Raw genomic sequence first — 16,400 nt, 5'->3', positions numbered from 1 at the left:
CACACCCTTTATCTCGACTCTCTCACTCGCAATGCTCAGTAACTGTTTCTTATTTTCTTCTGACTGGTTCTCTCTCTATACAGGGCTATTACAAATGATTGAAGCGATTTCATAAATTCACTGTAGCTCCATTCATTGACATATGGTCACGACACACTACAGATACGTAGAAAAACTCACAAAGTTTTGTTCGGCTGAAGCTGCACTTCAGGTTTCTGCCTCCAGAGCGCTCGAGAGCGCAGTGAGACAAAATGGCGACAGGAGCCGAGAAAGCGTATGTCGTGCTTGAAATGCACTCACATCAGTCAGTCATAACAGTGCAACGACACTTCAGGACGAAGTTCAACAAAGATCCACCAACTGCTAACTCCATTCGGCGATGGTATGCGCAGTTTAAAGCTTCTGGATGCCTCTGTAAGGGGAAATCAACGGGTCGGCCTGCAGGGAGCGAAGAAACGGTTGAGCGCGTGCAGGCAAGTTTCACGCGTAGCCCGCAGAAGTCGACGAATAAAGCAAGCAGGGAGCTAAACGTACCACAGCCGACGGTTTGGAAAATCTTACGGAAAAGGCTAAAGTAGAAGCCTTACCGTTTACAATTGCTACAAGCCCTGACACCCGATGACAAAGTCAAACGCTTTGAATTTTCGGTGCGGTTGCAACAGCTCATGGAAGAGGATGCGTTTAGTGCGAAACTTGTTTTCAGTGATGAAGCAACATTTTTTCTTAATGGTGAAGTGAAGAGACACAATGTGCGAATCTGGGCGGTAGAGAATCCTCGCGCATTCGTACAGCAAATTCGCAATTCACCAAAAGTTAACGTGTTTTGTGCAATCTCACGGTTTAAAGTTTGCGGCCCCTTTTTCTTCTGCGAAAAAAAAAAACGTTACAGGACACGTGTATCTGGACATGCTGGAAAATTGGCTCATGCTGCAACTGGAGACCGACAGCGCCGACTTCATCTTTCAACAGGATGGTGCTACACCGCACTTCCATCATGATGTTCGGCATTTCTTAAACAGGAGATTGGAAAACCGATGGATCGGTCGTGGTGGAGATCATGATCAGCAATTCATGTCATGGCCTCCACGCTCTCCCGACTTAACCCCATGCGATTTCTTTCTGGGGGGTTATGTGAAAGATTCAGTGTTTAAACCTCCTCTACCAAGAAACGTGCCAGAACTGCGAGCTCGCATCAACGATGCTTTCGAACTCATTGATGGGGACATGCTGCGCCGAGTGTGGGAGGAACTTGATTATCGGCTTGATGTCTGCCGAATCACTAAAGGGGCACATATCGAACATTTGTGAATGCCTAAAAAAACTTTTTGAGTTTTTGTATGTGTGTGCAAAACATTGTGAAAATATCTCAAATAATAAAGTTATTGTAGAGCTGTGAAATCGCATCATTTGTAATAACCCTGTACATCTAGTAATTTTCCCGAAGGGCTGCAGCGAACTGCCATGATTATTTTTTGTGCACACTTTACTTTTGACCTCAGTAGTACAAAATTGTGCAGTCATGGCTGTTCCCAAATTGTGAAAGGTGTCTCACCATTTCCTAATATATGGATTCTGGTTCCATCTGAAGCACCTCCGTAACACCTGCTGCAATCTGTGAGCTCTGAAGTGGAACAGTCAATAAGATAGCAGTTTTTGCAGATGAGCCCTAATTTATTTGTAAGATTGCAGGAAGACGTGACAGAGCTGCAGGTACGCTTGTAGCCATCGACAGGAGTCAACCGTTCTTTTTCCACAATAAATGAGAGTTTCCTTTTGAAACGAACGTACCCACCTTTTTCGTTTTTTAATCTGGTCACGAGTGGTGAACAAGCAACGCCATAAATCTTCTGCATGGCTTTATAGGACTGGAATAAATACGAGAGCAGAGGCTACAACGCTACCCGATCATTTTGACGAAAAGCCTGCTATCTGCATAGCTTGATGGCGTCATGGTTTGGAAACAGTGGCTGCGCTGCGATGTGACGCAGCCTTTAGTGTGGGCTGGGGTTTAACATTCACCGGTGCGACTTTACTTTCCGACTGCTGTAGATACAGAATAAGAATAAAAAACGATGAAATTCATGAATGTGTTATCGCTTTGGCCACCGGTCTGAAGGCTGTTTTGATGCATTTTTCCTTTCTTCTCACTATCCGTTGTGCTCTCCATTTCTGCACAACTGCCACACAGATCATCAACAGTCTGCCTTTAGTACACCTTTACATGACTGATTCTGTGACTTCTCCCTTCCATCATCCCTTCCAGGATAAAAAAATCTTTACGATACAAAAAAAAGTTATCAATCATTTTGTATAAATATCTAAATATCGATATTCGGCAGCGGTTGTTGGGGGGGGGGGGGGGGGGGGAGGAGAGGGGGGGGGGGAGGAGGGAAAGAATAGCATTGTGAAAAAGGTACTGACGTCTGCTGGACGAATATTAATTAGGTTTTTGTAAAACAGTTCTTATACCTTACATACGTTTATCGCCAACTCATTTATAATTCGCAAATTTTGTTGGCTTCTGAGGATGACAGATTAATATGTTGAAACGGGTAAGGCAAAATATATTTTCTAGTTGTGCAACCGAAAACGGAATTTTATTCTGAAACATCAATCACAGTTGCTGATATAATAATAGCTATGAATAAAATTATATGTCCAAGAAATGTGTTAAAACTGAAAGACAAATTGGCGTGAACAGACTATCGCGGTGTAATCAGAAGCTAGTGGTGCCCTCGTGGCTGACTCCGTTGTTGTATATTGCAAGGAGAAAAAAAAAACATCTTTCCATTTTGCCTTACTTCATACGATTTTTGTAAATAGGATAATATGCTAACTTCTTGTGTACCATAGGAATCTTTGGCAAACGAAGTGATATGTGTTTACCTCCTCATGCTTAAATGAAAAGCTTTTGCCTTAATAAGTAGATAGTGAATTGACTGATACCACGCCACTTGGAATGGGAGCCTCACTTGGTGGTGTTTACGCAGTATCAGCCTATTCCGACGCCTTGGTTTTCAGTTTTAGCTCACTGCACATATACTTCTACGAAAAGTTTCATCGTCGTTATAATAAGCTTTATATCACTATACCCAGCTTTTCAAGAGCTTTCCAATGCCTTATAAGAAGTATATTGGTCCATTAAAGAAACCTAAATTTACACATGTTTCATGTATCTCGATTTTTACAAAAATTTGGAACGTTTTGAAACATACAAGGTACTTGTCCTTACACACTGTCATTTGTCGGAAACCTTGTTTCCAAATACTGAAGCGTTCACAGAGTTATAAATATGTTGCTGCACCCTACATCCATTTGACCATGCTTACTGTAAGCAACCATAGATCCTCCCCCACTGTTTTTACTTGCCACACAGCCTTCCATTACCAAACTGACGACTCCTTGATTCTCAGAGTGTCTCCTAACTATCGATCCCTTTTCTTAGTCACGCTGTGACTAAAATTTCTTTTTCCCCATTCTGTTACTTGGTTTTACCGTAAGTACAATGCAAACATTCATGGCAGATATTTTCGCACTTGATCAATTCTGTTTTATGTAGCATTTCATTAGCTGTACCCATCCAGACTTCTGTAGCACCACAGTTCTTATGTAGGTCCTCAGGCTTTCTCGGCGAGGCGTTGTCATCCTGGAAAATCCGTGTCGCACTTGCGCGATATTTTGACGGCGTAAGAGGTGCACCCTGATTGCGGGTTACGCAGTCACAATATCGTGCAAGTAGGACGCAGATTACCGGCAGAGAACCCGATTTTCCACGATGACACCGCAGTTCTTGTCTGAAATGACCACTATCCACCTTCCACTTTCATTCAAAGGTACACTTCAGACAGATACCTTCAGTAGAGGTTTCGTAACACTTAAATTTTCAGACTGTGTTAGGTATTTTTTCTTTTTCGAATAGCTTTTCCTGATAATCCATGTCTGCATGTTATACCGTTTCTAACTCGGACAAAGTCAATAATTTTGCTGCCCACGTAGCAAGACTTATCTGCTGCTTTTGGCCTTTCACTTCCTAATATAATTAATTCTGAAGTCCCGTATTTCTTTCAACAACATTCCATTTTCGTAGCTTTAATGTTGTTGATTAAATAAACTTTTAAAATACCTTTCACTGGAAGTTTGATTTTTAAACTTTTCGTCACGTAAGTGTCAGATTTTAGCAGCTGGCAAACGGTAACAGTATTTAGCAGGAAACACTGTGCGCAGGATGCAGCACTCGATACAGGAGAGGCCCCGGTCTGCGGTGGACTCCTTTAGTGCTGCCGAGTAGCACCTCACTCGGAGGCCTCCCCAGGGGGCGTCGCCTGATATAATCTCTGCCGAAAGGGCAGCTGTCGCGAGTTGGGCGTAACTGCCGCCCTGTTGCGCACCTCGCCTCGCGCCGTGCTGGCTGACCTGCCGCCAGTGCCGGGGGCGGGCAAGAGTCTGTGGCCAAACCCTTCTGCTCTACAATTTAGGCCACACACAGCAGCCAAGTCTGCAATCAGAACCCATTCATTTAGCAATGTACATATAAGACCGTTGGTGATTCGTCGACTATGTTACCTGCCTACTGTTTACTGCTAAAATGTGTATACCAACTGACACATCTCTGTACTGTAGCCCTCTTATGAAAACTTTTATTGCTTCACCAAGAATGCTACGTCAACACATTAGTGGATTGTTAATTTCGGTAAATGTAAATTCCTATCATCAGGAAACCGGCCAGCGGCAGTTACATCATACAATGATGTCACAAGAAGAATTTATACCTGATGAAGAAAGTCGAGGCATTACAATAACGAGCCAATGGTGCAACCACAATATATGCACGACTAAGAGTTTGTTGCCTATGGCATGAACAAAACAAATCCACGCATTAAAAAAAATTTTTGCGTCGCCTCGGTTCCGAGAGTTCCGGAACCTGTACAGAAAATTGGTAAAGAGATTAACATAAACATCAATACCGCCCTTTTTAGTGCTCACGAAAATCACACACTGCATGTTGTACCACCATACAGCGAGACCTTCAAAGGTGGTGATCCACATTGCTGGGCCCACCGGTATCTCTAATACCCATAGCACATCCTCTTGTGTTGATACATGCCTGTATTCGTCGTGGCATACTATCCACAAGCTCGTCAAGGCACTATTGGTCCAGATTGACTCACTGCTCTTCCCACGCCCGGGTTCGATTCCCGGCGGGGTCAGGGATTTTCTCTGCCTCGTGATGACTGGGTGTTGTGTGCTCTCCTTAGGTTAGTTAGGTTTAAGTAGTTCTAGGGGACTGATGACCATAGATGTTAAGTCCCATAGTGCTCAGAGCCATTTGAACCATTTGACTCACTGCTCAACGGCGATTCGGCGTAGATCCTTCAGAGTGGTTGGTGGGTCACGTCGTTCATAAACAGCCGTTTTCAATCCATCCCAGGCATGTTCGATAGAATTCATGTCTGGAGAGCCTTCTGGCCACTCTAGTCGAGCAATATCGTTACCCTGAAAGAAGTCATTCACAAGATGTCCCTGATGGGGGCGCGAATAGTCGTCCATGAAGACGAATGTCTCACCAATATGCTGCCGCTATGGTTGCACTATAGGGTGCAGGATTGCATTTACGCATCGTACAGCCATTACAGCGCCTTCCATGACCACCAGCGGCGTACGCCGGCCCCACGTATGCCACCCCAAAACAGCAGGGAACCTGCACCTTGCTTTACTCGCTGGACAGTGAGTGAGTCTAAGGCGTTCAGCCTGACCGGGTTGTCTCCCAACACGCCTCCGACGATTATTTGGTTCAAGGCTTATGCGACACTCATCGATGAAGAGAACATGATGCTAGTCCTTAGCGATCGATTCGTCATGTTGTTGGAACCATTTGTACCACCCTGCATGGTGTTGTGGTTGCAAAGATGGACCTCGCCAGGAGTGAAGTTGCGCGTCATGCAGCCTGTTGCGAACACTTCGAGTCGTAACACGACGACCTGTGGCTGCGCGAAAAGCATTATTGAACATGGTGGCGTTGCTGTCAGGGTCCCTCCGAGCCATAATCCTAGGTAGTCGTCATCCACTGCAGTCGTAGCCCTTGGGCGGCCTGAGCGTGGCATGTCAGCTACAGTTCCTGTCTCTCTGTATCTCCTCCATGTCCGAATAACATCGCTGTGGTTCACTCCGAGACGACTGGACACTTCCCTTGTTGAGAGCCCTTCCTGGAACAAAGTAACAATGCGGACGAGATTTAACCGCGGTATTGACCGTCTAGGCACGGCTGAACTGCAGACAACACGAGTCGTGTACCTCCTTCCTGGTGGAGTGACTGGAGCTGATCAGCTGTCGGACCCCTCCGTCTAATAGACGCTGCTCATTCATGGTTGTTTATATCTTTGGGTGGGTTTAGTGACATCTCTGCACAGTCAAAGGGACTGTGTCTGTGATACAACATCCACAGTCAACGTCTATCTTCAGGAGTTCTAGGAACCTGGGTAATGCAAAACTTTTTTTGATGTGTGTACATACACATATCGTTTCATACCATGTTGGCAACAACAGAGTAACTGACTCGTAGATCAAGAGTACAACGGAAATGGTAAGTGCTCAAAGATACCATTAGATGGCAGTCCGCAATGCGTGACATCAGTTAGAAGTGAGTAATGAGGGGCGATTAAAGCATGATTTATTGTATTGTTGTTGTTGTTGTGGTCTTCAGTCCTGAGACTGGTTTGATGGAGCTTTCCATGCTACTCTATCCTGTGCAAGCTTCTTCATCTCCCAGTACCTACTGCAACCTACATCCTTCTGAACCTGCTTAGTGTATTCATCTCTTGGTCTCCCTCTACGATTTTTACCCTCCATGCTGCCCTCCAATGCTAAATTTGTGATCCCTTGATGCCTCAAAACATGTCCTACCAACCGATCCCTTCTTCTAGTCAAGTTGTGCCACAAACTTCTCTTCTCCCCAATCCTATTCAATACCTCCTCATTAGTTACGTGATCTACCCACCTTATCTTCAGCATTCTTCTGTAGCACCACATTTCGAAAGCTTCTATTCTCTTCTTGTCCAAACTAGTTATCGTCCATGTTTCACTTCCATACATGGCTACACTCCATACAAATAATTTAAGAAATGACTTCCTGACACGTAAATCTATATTCGATTTTGACAAATTTCTCTTGTACAGAAACGCTTTCCTTGCCGTTGCCAGTCTAAATTTTATATCCTCTCTACTTCGACCATCATCAGTTATTTTACTCCCTAAATAGCAAAACTCCTTTACTACTTTAAGTGTCTCATTTCCTAATCTAATTCCCTCAGCATCACCCGATTTAATTTGACTACATTCCATTATCCTCTTTTTACTTTTGTTGTATTGTATTACCAACACAGTATTTATTGTTAACAAGTTGTAGAAAACTGAGACAGCTGCAGGTAATAGACCTCATTTACTCAAAGCATTCACCACAGGTATGACTGTTGTCGAAGTGTTGTTTACTCCCACGTTGGTATTATTAAGTCGAAGTGATCTCCGAAAATTTTTTATTTTATAGTGTTGGGCTGTGAATATTCCTGACCCAGCTTCGCTGTTATTCTCAGCATGGGTACGAAAGCACGTCACACTCTCTGAGGAATGTGCGCCTGCAATACATCTTCTCAGGTGCTAAACTTCCAAGTGGATTCGACCTACTACGCAAGACTTGGACTACTCTCAACGGAATCCGTACCGGCCATGGCCGATGAAGGGATGCTCTCTTTAAGTGGAAGAAGCTGCCTAATCCAGCCTGTGATTGCGGGGCTTCATACCAGACTGTTCACCACATTGCCAGTGAATGCAGGATTCGAGCCTATCACAGTGCTGGAGAGGACTTCCTGCTAGCAACTCCAGATGCAGTGCGCTGGATTGAAGGACTGAATATTCAGTTGTAAACACAAACTTGGGTTTCTTGAGTGTCAATATGAACATATTTAAATATAATTTAATTTTATGATATGTTTGTATTAGGCATACGCTAAATAAATAAATAAACTGTCAGAGGAGTACTGGGCCGTTCATGTTTTAGAGACGACATAGAAACAAGAGCATTCGCAAGCTCCTAGAAAATGGGGCCAGGGGTGGAGGGAGGAAGGAAAGGGGACAGCTCATATTAGTTTCTTCGAAGGGAGAGACGCAAAGGAAACAAAGCACGATTCCTTAGCTGATAAAACTCAATACTGTAATAGTAATACTTTATAGTAGACACTGTAAAGAGTAGCGGTTTTATGTGATCTGAACATATTATTTAACTGACAGGCAGGATATGTAAATACTGTTTAGTTGTATTTGACATTGACTGGCAACAGGAAAAGGAACTTTACGCCTTTACGCACTGAAGATACTACACTACTGGAAATTTTTAGAACACGTACCCATCTGCCAAATACACAGAATGGTGGCCAACGGTCCCCACATGGCCGCTGCAATTGCAGCAGGAAATAGCAAAATATTACTTACGTTGGGTATACAGTGCAGAAGGAAAAATATGTGATTATATTTGTAGATGATTGGCGGTATACAGCAGCTGCTACCTCTGACACGGAAATGCCACTAACTCTGTTGGACGTCGAGTTATGATGACACAATGATGTACGTAATGCAGTATTGTTTCAACTCTGCATCAGAGTGGTTGGCGTGTTTTTGGCGTGTTATTCTCTAGGCAACTAACAATGCGTTTTCATTGTGTGAGAGATGTAGTGAACGTTCTGGCGAGGACAACTGTCGAACAGTATGTGTACCGAAGTAGTTCAGGACAGCACGGGCAACATGTGGTCTTGCGTTATCTCGTTGAAAGATATCGTCACGGTGACCTCGAAAATACGAAGCAGGCAACGGTCTTAAAACGCCAGCTGTCAAACCAGCTGTGCGAACCAGGGGTGATCGTATGTGGAGTCAAAGGCAATTAGTACCGTAATATCACGGCCCACACGACGAAGACAAATATAAATATTAAATTTGCGATCGAGTAGGCCCACAGCACAGAAGATATCTCTTAGAGACATTATGTAATAAAATACAGATTGCTCTTATAGTAATTTAATGATATATTTAACGTGTGGGGTCCGTTTCGACAAAATTGCCATCTATAGAGCTTCTGGGAAAGTCACATAACACTTTTCTTGATGGATGTTCATCTCACTGCATGGACGAGGGCCTTCCGATGATGATGTATATGAGAAAATGTACCATCTCAGCTGCATCTTGAAAATGTCTTTTTCTATCACTAGTTTCGGTGGCACATTACCACTATCCTCCCCACTGGCAAAAGAATATTTAATTTGTTTGACACATTTACTTTCATATCTTTGTTACTAGCTCACGTGCGCTAGTTTCATCAGAGATCTATACTCGACCCTGTGTCGTTTCCAATGGAATCACATGTACTTCACGTATCATTTTTGTATTACAGACAGAGGCCCTTTGATTGTTCAGACATGACCCACCCAAAGATGTAAACAACCATACATGAGCAGCGCCTATTAGACGGAGGGGGTCCGACAACCGATCAGTTTGTCATTCCACCAGGAAGGACGTACTTGGCTCGTGTTGCATGTAGTTCAATCTTGCATTGGTGACAATGCGGTGTTGAGTATAGACTACTCATGAAAGCTAGCCCAGGTGTGCAAGTGGGAAGGATGCCACACTAGATGCGTCAAGGATATCAAATAGTCTTTTGGCAGTGGTGGGGCCTGAGGATGGCGGTCATGTGCCACCGAAACTAGTCGTGTCATAGAATAAACACATTCTCAAAATACAGCTGTGGTGGTACTTTTTCTCATTCTTTTGTTTTATTATAATGTTGGCTAATCATACTTAAGGATATATAAATTCGGTATCATTATTAGTTGCTGTCACTCTGCATTTTATTACAGGAAATGATAGTTAACAACAGGAGAAAACTGCAAAACAACTCATAGCGTAAGAGTCATAAATCAACACCACGTAATACACTACAGATTGACAGCGACCACTTATAATCTATGGACGTAAGTATCAGATTCGTATATCCGGAAATATGAGTAACCAACATCATAAGCAGTAAAAAAATAAAAAAAATAAAACAAAGAAAAATTTGGAGTAGTAACTGAAGGTGTTCCGATGACATCGTAATTCTGTCATAGACAGTAAAGGACATGGAAGAGCAGCTGAACACGATGGACAGTGTCTTGAAACGAAGATACAAGAATAACATTAACAAAATCAAAACAGAGATTATGGAATGTACTGAGTTTGTTGTGGACTGGCAAGACAGCCAATCCACAGTGACGGGTAACCGAAAGGCACGCGCTTAAACTCACGCAGGATGGCGTGAGGTCTGAAACAGGATACGTAATGAATGCTATAAAGAAAAGTACATAGCTGCTGGAATACTTAACTTTAATCCACAATTGGTGAACATTGGGCTTGCTACTGTACATGCTTCATTACATACATAGCAAAGGATAAATGGCGCCTTGCTAGGTCGTAGCAATTGACTTAGCTTAAGGCTATGCTAACTAACGTCTCGGCAAATGAGAGCGTAATTCTCAGTGAACCTTTCCTAGCAAAGTCGGCTGTACAACTGGAGCGAGTGCCAGGACGTCTCTCTAGACCTGCCGTGTGGTGGCGCTCGGTCTGCAATTACTGGCAGTGGCGACACGCGGGTCCGACGTATATTAATGGACCGCGGCCGATTTAAAAGCTACCACCTAGCAAGTGTGGTGTCCGGCGGTGACACCACAGAGTTAAATCAGATGATGCTGAGGGAATTACATTAGGAAACGAGATACTTAAAATAGTAGATGATATTTGCCATTAAGGCAGAAAAATAGCTAGTGATGGTCGAAGTAAAGAGGATACGTAATGTAGACTGGCAATGGCACGGAAATCGTTTCTGAGGAAGAGAAATTTGCTAACATCGAATATAGATTTAAGTGGTGGGAAGTGTTTTCTGAAAGTATTTGTCTGGAGTGAATCTGTGGTGTCACCGCCAGACACCACACTTGCTAGGTGGTAGCCTTTAAATCGGCCACGGTCCGGTAGTATACGTCGGACCCGCGTGTCGCCACTATCAGTGATTGCAGACCGAGCACCGCCACGCGGCAGGTCTAGAGAGACTTCCTAGCACTCCCGCGAGTTGTACAGCCGACTTTGCTAGCGATGGTTCACTGACAAAATACGCTCTCATTTGCCGAGACGATAGTTAGCATAGCCTTCAGCTACGTCATTTGCTACGACCTAGCAAGGCACCATTATCATTTGCTATTTATCTGGTGATGCATGTACCGTCAGACCGATGTTCACCAATTATGGATTAAAGTTAAGTATTGCAGAAGCTACGTACCTTTTTTGCTACTCTCAATTCCTTGTCATTTTCCAGATCTCACGCCAGCCTGCGTGAGTTTAAACGCGTGCCTTTCGGCTTCCTGTCATAGTGGATTGGCTGTCTTGCCAGTCCACAACAGAATCCACGTATGGAAGAGAAACAGACTATAAGTCGTTTAGACAAGAAGAGAATAGAATCTTCTGAAACGTTTTGCTACAGGAGAATGCTCAAGATTAAATATGTAGATTACTTTGCTAATGAGGTACTGAATAGAACTGGTAAGACAAGAAATTTGTGACTCATCTTGAATAAAAGAAGGGATAGGTTGGTAGAGCACATTCTCAGGCATCAAGGGTCCCTAATTTATTACTGGAGGTATGTGTGGAGAGTAAAAAGTCGTAGAGGGAGACCATAAGATGAATACAGTAAGCAGATTCAGAAGGACGTAGGTTGCGGTAGTTATTCGGAGATGAAGAGGCTTGCACAGAATGGGGCAGCGTCGAGAGGTGCATCAAACCAGACTTCGGACTGAAGACCACGAAAACAGCATAATTAAATAAAAAACAGTAATCTTCTCACATGGTTTGAAGATGACGATCTAGTGAAATAGGTCCTTCACATTAAATACATCATTAAACTACTAGAACAGCAATTTAAATTTTATTTCACAGTGTCGCTAACAAATGTTAAGCGTTCGTTCTCTTAGTAACATCGAGACACAGAGATTCTGGTGGTGTGCGCTGAATATACGACGTACTGCCCCTGTGTCCAGCGTTGTCACTGGGCGCGTAGTTGTAACGCATCTCCCTGCTGCCGCGTCTAGACAAGTTGCAACAACGACAGTCATACAGAGCGTCCGTTATAGTCCTGGCGATGTCGGCAGCCTTTATGGATAAGTATAGTCTTGCTGCAAAGAAGCTGGTTACCTGATTCAAAGCACGTGGCGTTGTTGTACAATGCTTCTGCGATCGTAATATATGGCTCAAAATGGCTCTGAACACTATGGGACTTAACATCTGAGGTCATCAGTCCCCTATAACTTAGAACTATTTAAACCTGAGTAACCTAAGGACATTACACTCATCCATGCCCGAGGCAGGATTCGAACCTGCGACCGTAGCGGTCGCGCGGTTCCAGGATGAAGCGCCAGAACCGCTCGGCCACTCTGGCTGGCTAATACATGGCCTCTCTGGTGCTAGTCTGGTGGGACTTTGGACATTCTGATGGCTTTCCTGAAACGATCGATTTCATATTCGCATGGTAGCTATGGTATCCAGATCAGTGCGAGCACAACGATAAATGGCCGCCTTTGTAAGCTACGAACTTGTCGCTGTTGAATACTGACGCGCGATGTTTAATGTTTCTCCTTCTTATGCCGAGCATAACAAAATCTTCTGACAAAAAAAAGGAACATTCAAACGCTATTCGTGAATGAGAAACTCGCTCCGTACTTTCCTTGTATACAGAATGCGGACGGTGTTAACACCTTCTCCATGCGGTTCCACTGAAATAGTAATCATTCCGATATCTCAACATATGGTAGACTTCATGTCAGTTTAACGTTTGTTCCGTGACACTTTCGTGGTGTTGCAGCTTCTGTGACTAGCAGTGTAGTTCAGGTATTTCGCGCAACGGGCTTTGCTGCTTCAACTACTACTCAATACTGATGTTCTAGATTTCTTGTAACTGATATTGAATTGATACATGCGTCTGTCTGATGGGCAGGATGTTAGTTCTATTTGTGAAGATGATAATACTTTTTTTTCTAGAGGGGGGAGGGGGATGCAACAGCTCTCCGCTGTTCCTCGCCGTCTACGCCGTTCTATAGAGACGTATGCGTCTCAATCACAACCCCTTTCATGTATTCTGAGAAGACTCTCTGCTAATGTAGTATTCCGGAGGCCACGCTATTCACATAGCTAGTAGGTCAGGGATCTCTGCCTCCTTTTCAGTTCATTTCGTGTTTGCTTTCGTGGGGCACGCGCTTCTTGTAGTTGTGCATCTCGTACCCCAGGGTACTGAACACTCTAATATACCGCCTGACACAAAAAGGTGAAGCAGCCAGAGAACTTGTTTGGATACCAATGAAACTTCGTACATGTACACACCGTCGGCAAGTATGTAAATGATAAGAGCTGCAATTCTGTGTGTCAAGTGAAATGGCCACCAGAGTATGTTAGTCTTGTTCGTGTTTAGTGTTTGTTCCAGGCGGCAGGAAGGGCATCCGGCGACTCTCTACCACTAACGTTGCGAAATTAGATTAACATGCCAACCCCGCGAAAAAGCGGGACAAAGCCAGAAAAAAACAGACTGTGGCGCAATTTTTTCATATGGGAATGCTCTGTAACAAAAGTAAGAACATGTCTATGAGTTCATGAGCAAAAGAGTGTGGAATCTGCCTATGCCTGCGACTGAAGGAGTAGGGTGTCAAAGCTTAATTACATTTATTGCACATATCTAATTTGGTATTACAGGGAATAATATAGAGGGAATATTATAATTGTGAAAATACCTTGTATATTCACTACAAATCAATTGCCTACACTAAAATGATAGCCACAGAATATCGAAGGATCTTAGATTTAAAAAGAGCTTTCGAGTAATTTGGTCAGAGATTAGTCAGAAAATTTGAAATCAGAATCATCTTGCCCATTGTAATCAAAGGGACTAACAAATCTCCCATCAAGTTGACTATCAATCCAGGGTTAGAAATTAAGGAAGGAGAAGGACAACTTGTACCCAGTTGTGTCCTAGAGAAGCTCCAGGAAATTTGGGACTGGTGATTGCGAGCGAATAAATCGAGTCTGCTTAGAATGACGTAGAGATAACGTTTATGTCGGCAGTCTACTGCATTCACGATGGTATCAGAAAGGACACAAGAGGCGTTCACACATATCAAACTCTTGGACAATATAAAAAAAAAGAGGACAAAATCACAGTGAAAAAGTCCAAACTCGTAATAAATGACAAATGACGGCCGGAATTTTTTAAATAGAGCTAGAACGGACTGAAAGTCACAAACAGTTCAAATATTGAGGTAAGACTACGCAGAACAGTGTGTTGGGTAAACGTGTTGGAGACTGAATCGTAAAGGATGAAAAAACAAGGATTAACAATTATTAACGTTTACCAGAAATGTAACTGCTAGAATGAGAAACACTAAAACATAATGAACAAGAAGCTAGAGTACACGGACAGTGTTAGTTAAAATCATGGGTTCAGTCCAGAACAGAGAAGGATGGAAAATCATAGCAATAAAGAAACCTACCAGATGACGGAGATAATTTAGAAGCGAAAAGGAAATAGGTTTGACGTTTTGTGGATATGAATTCCTTAGGCAAAGAGATAAGAAATTGTTTCTTTCCAATAACATAGGTCTTTAATTGATAGTGTGAGAAATAAATGTCACGTCACAGAGCCTCCTGACGTCTAAAGAGATTGATCGCTGTGCACGTGGAGGTCTCCAGCCTCTCCAGAGAAGGAAAATACGTGGGAACGCAGTATGTCCCCGCCGGCCGTCAGTCAGGAGCTAATGGATGGCTGCACTGGAGCGCCTCATTATTCAGTGTCAGGAATTTTCCCTGTCCCTTGGCTCGCAGACTGTGCTTAAATATTTGAAGGCTGTCGCAGTGCCGAGGGCATTCGGCGAACAACTTCCGATCGCTTTGTAGCAGCCCTGACTCTGAAGCTGAGCTCTGACATTTCGCCATTTTTCCACTTCATTCCGATTTCCTTTTTAGATTTTGACTGTGTTTTTGTTCCTTAGCAAGGTGACCTCGTTTCTCTACTACCCTCGCCTACTGAACACGAGATACTACCACTGTCTGTGCTGATATTTGTTTCTTCGCTGACTAGCGTAGAAGCTATTGCCATTCAGCTGCTCATATCTGTTGGTATTAGGAGGGATGCCTTTCACTGGGTCATCACGAAGATATCACCCCAATTATCACTGCACGAATTGCCGTTATGAGACTCCTACTCCCCTAAAGATAATTGTGTCACTTTTAGTTTTTAAAACTTACCTCTTTCTTTGCTTTAATGCGTATACATTCATATTCTCCTTCCATAACCGAGGTCGTTCATTAATTTTAGAGATATATTGCTCCACTTAGAAGTAATCGCTTCGAGTCCAGGTGATCGTAAACATTCACGTCACTTGAATTTGATGAAATGAGGTACGTGTGGTGTCACCGCCAGACACCACACTTGCTAGGTGGTAGCCTTTAAGTCGGCCGCTGTCCATTAGTATACGCCGGACCCGCGTGTCGCCACTGTCAGTGATTGCAGACCGAGCGCCACCACACGGCAGGTCTAGAGAGACTTACTAGCACTCGCCCCAGTTGTACTGCCGACGTTGCTAGCCATGGTTCACTGACAATTACGCTCTCATTTGCCGAGACGATAGTTAGCATAGCCTTCAGCTACGTCATTTGCTACGACCTTGCGAGGCGCCATTTATTATTTGCTATGTATCTAATGAAGCATGTACAGTAACGAGAGATGTTCACCAATTGTGGATTAAAGTTAAGTATTCTACCAGTTACCTCCTGTTTTGCTAGTCTTATTTCTCTGACCTGTTCCAGACCTCACGACAGTTTGCGTGAGCTTTAACAGCGTGCATTTCGGCCTCCTCAAGCAACACGGTGTTGGCACTTATGCCAACACCTCAGTACGAGGATTAAAGGGGGAGAGGGGTTGCTTTGGAGGGGTGCGGTGATTAAAAAAGTGGCACATGGTACCTAATTACTACACTTTGAGCCAATACCAGAACACTTTTCAGACTCACGTGGAATGACACCATGGACAGAAATTCGTCTCTCCAGTGTGGAAGCTTACAAGGGAATTGACGAATCCGACATGTCGAAACCTGCTCTGTTACCTTTTTTTTTTTTTTTTTTTTCGGGAAGAATACACCGAAAGAAAAACTACGTCAAAATTTTAGCTTCTAAGACTCACTGCAAGTATTTAAAGGATATGTTGAAAATTTCGAAATACATAGCTCGCCAAGTGGCTGGAGGAATGTACACCCCTGCCGTAGTTGACGCAAGACAGCGCATGCATAACACGACAG

The sequence above is a fragment of the Schistocerca serialis genome, chromosome 5 (assembly GCF_023864345.2).
Source record: "Schistocerca serialis cubense isolate TAMUIC-IGC-003099 chromosome 5, iqSchSeri2.2, whole genome shotgun sequence".
NCBI classification, from domain to species: domain Eukaryota; kingdom Metazoa; phylum Arthropoda; class Insecta; order Orthoptera; family Acrididae; genus Schistocerca; species Schistocerca serialis.
The sequence above is the reverse complement of the archived record's forward strand: the minus strand, read 5'-3'. Positions refer to the sequence as shown.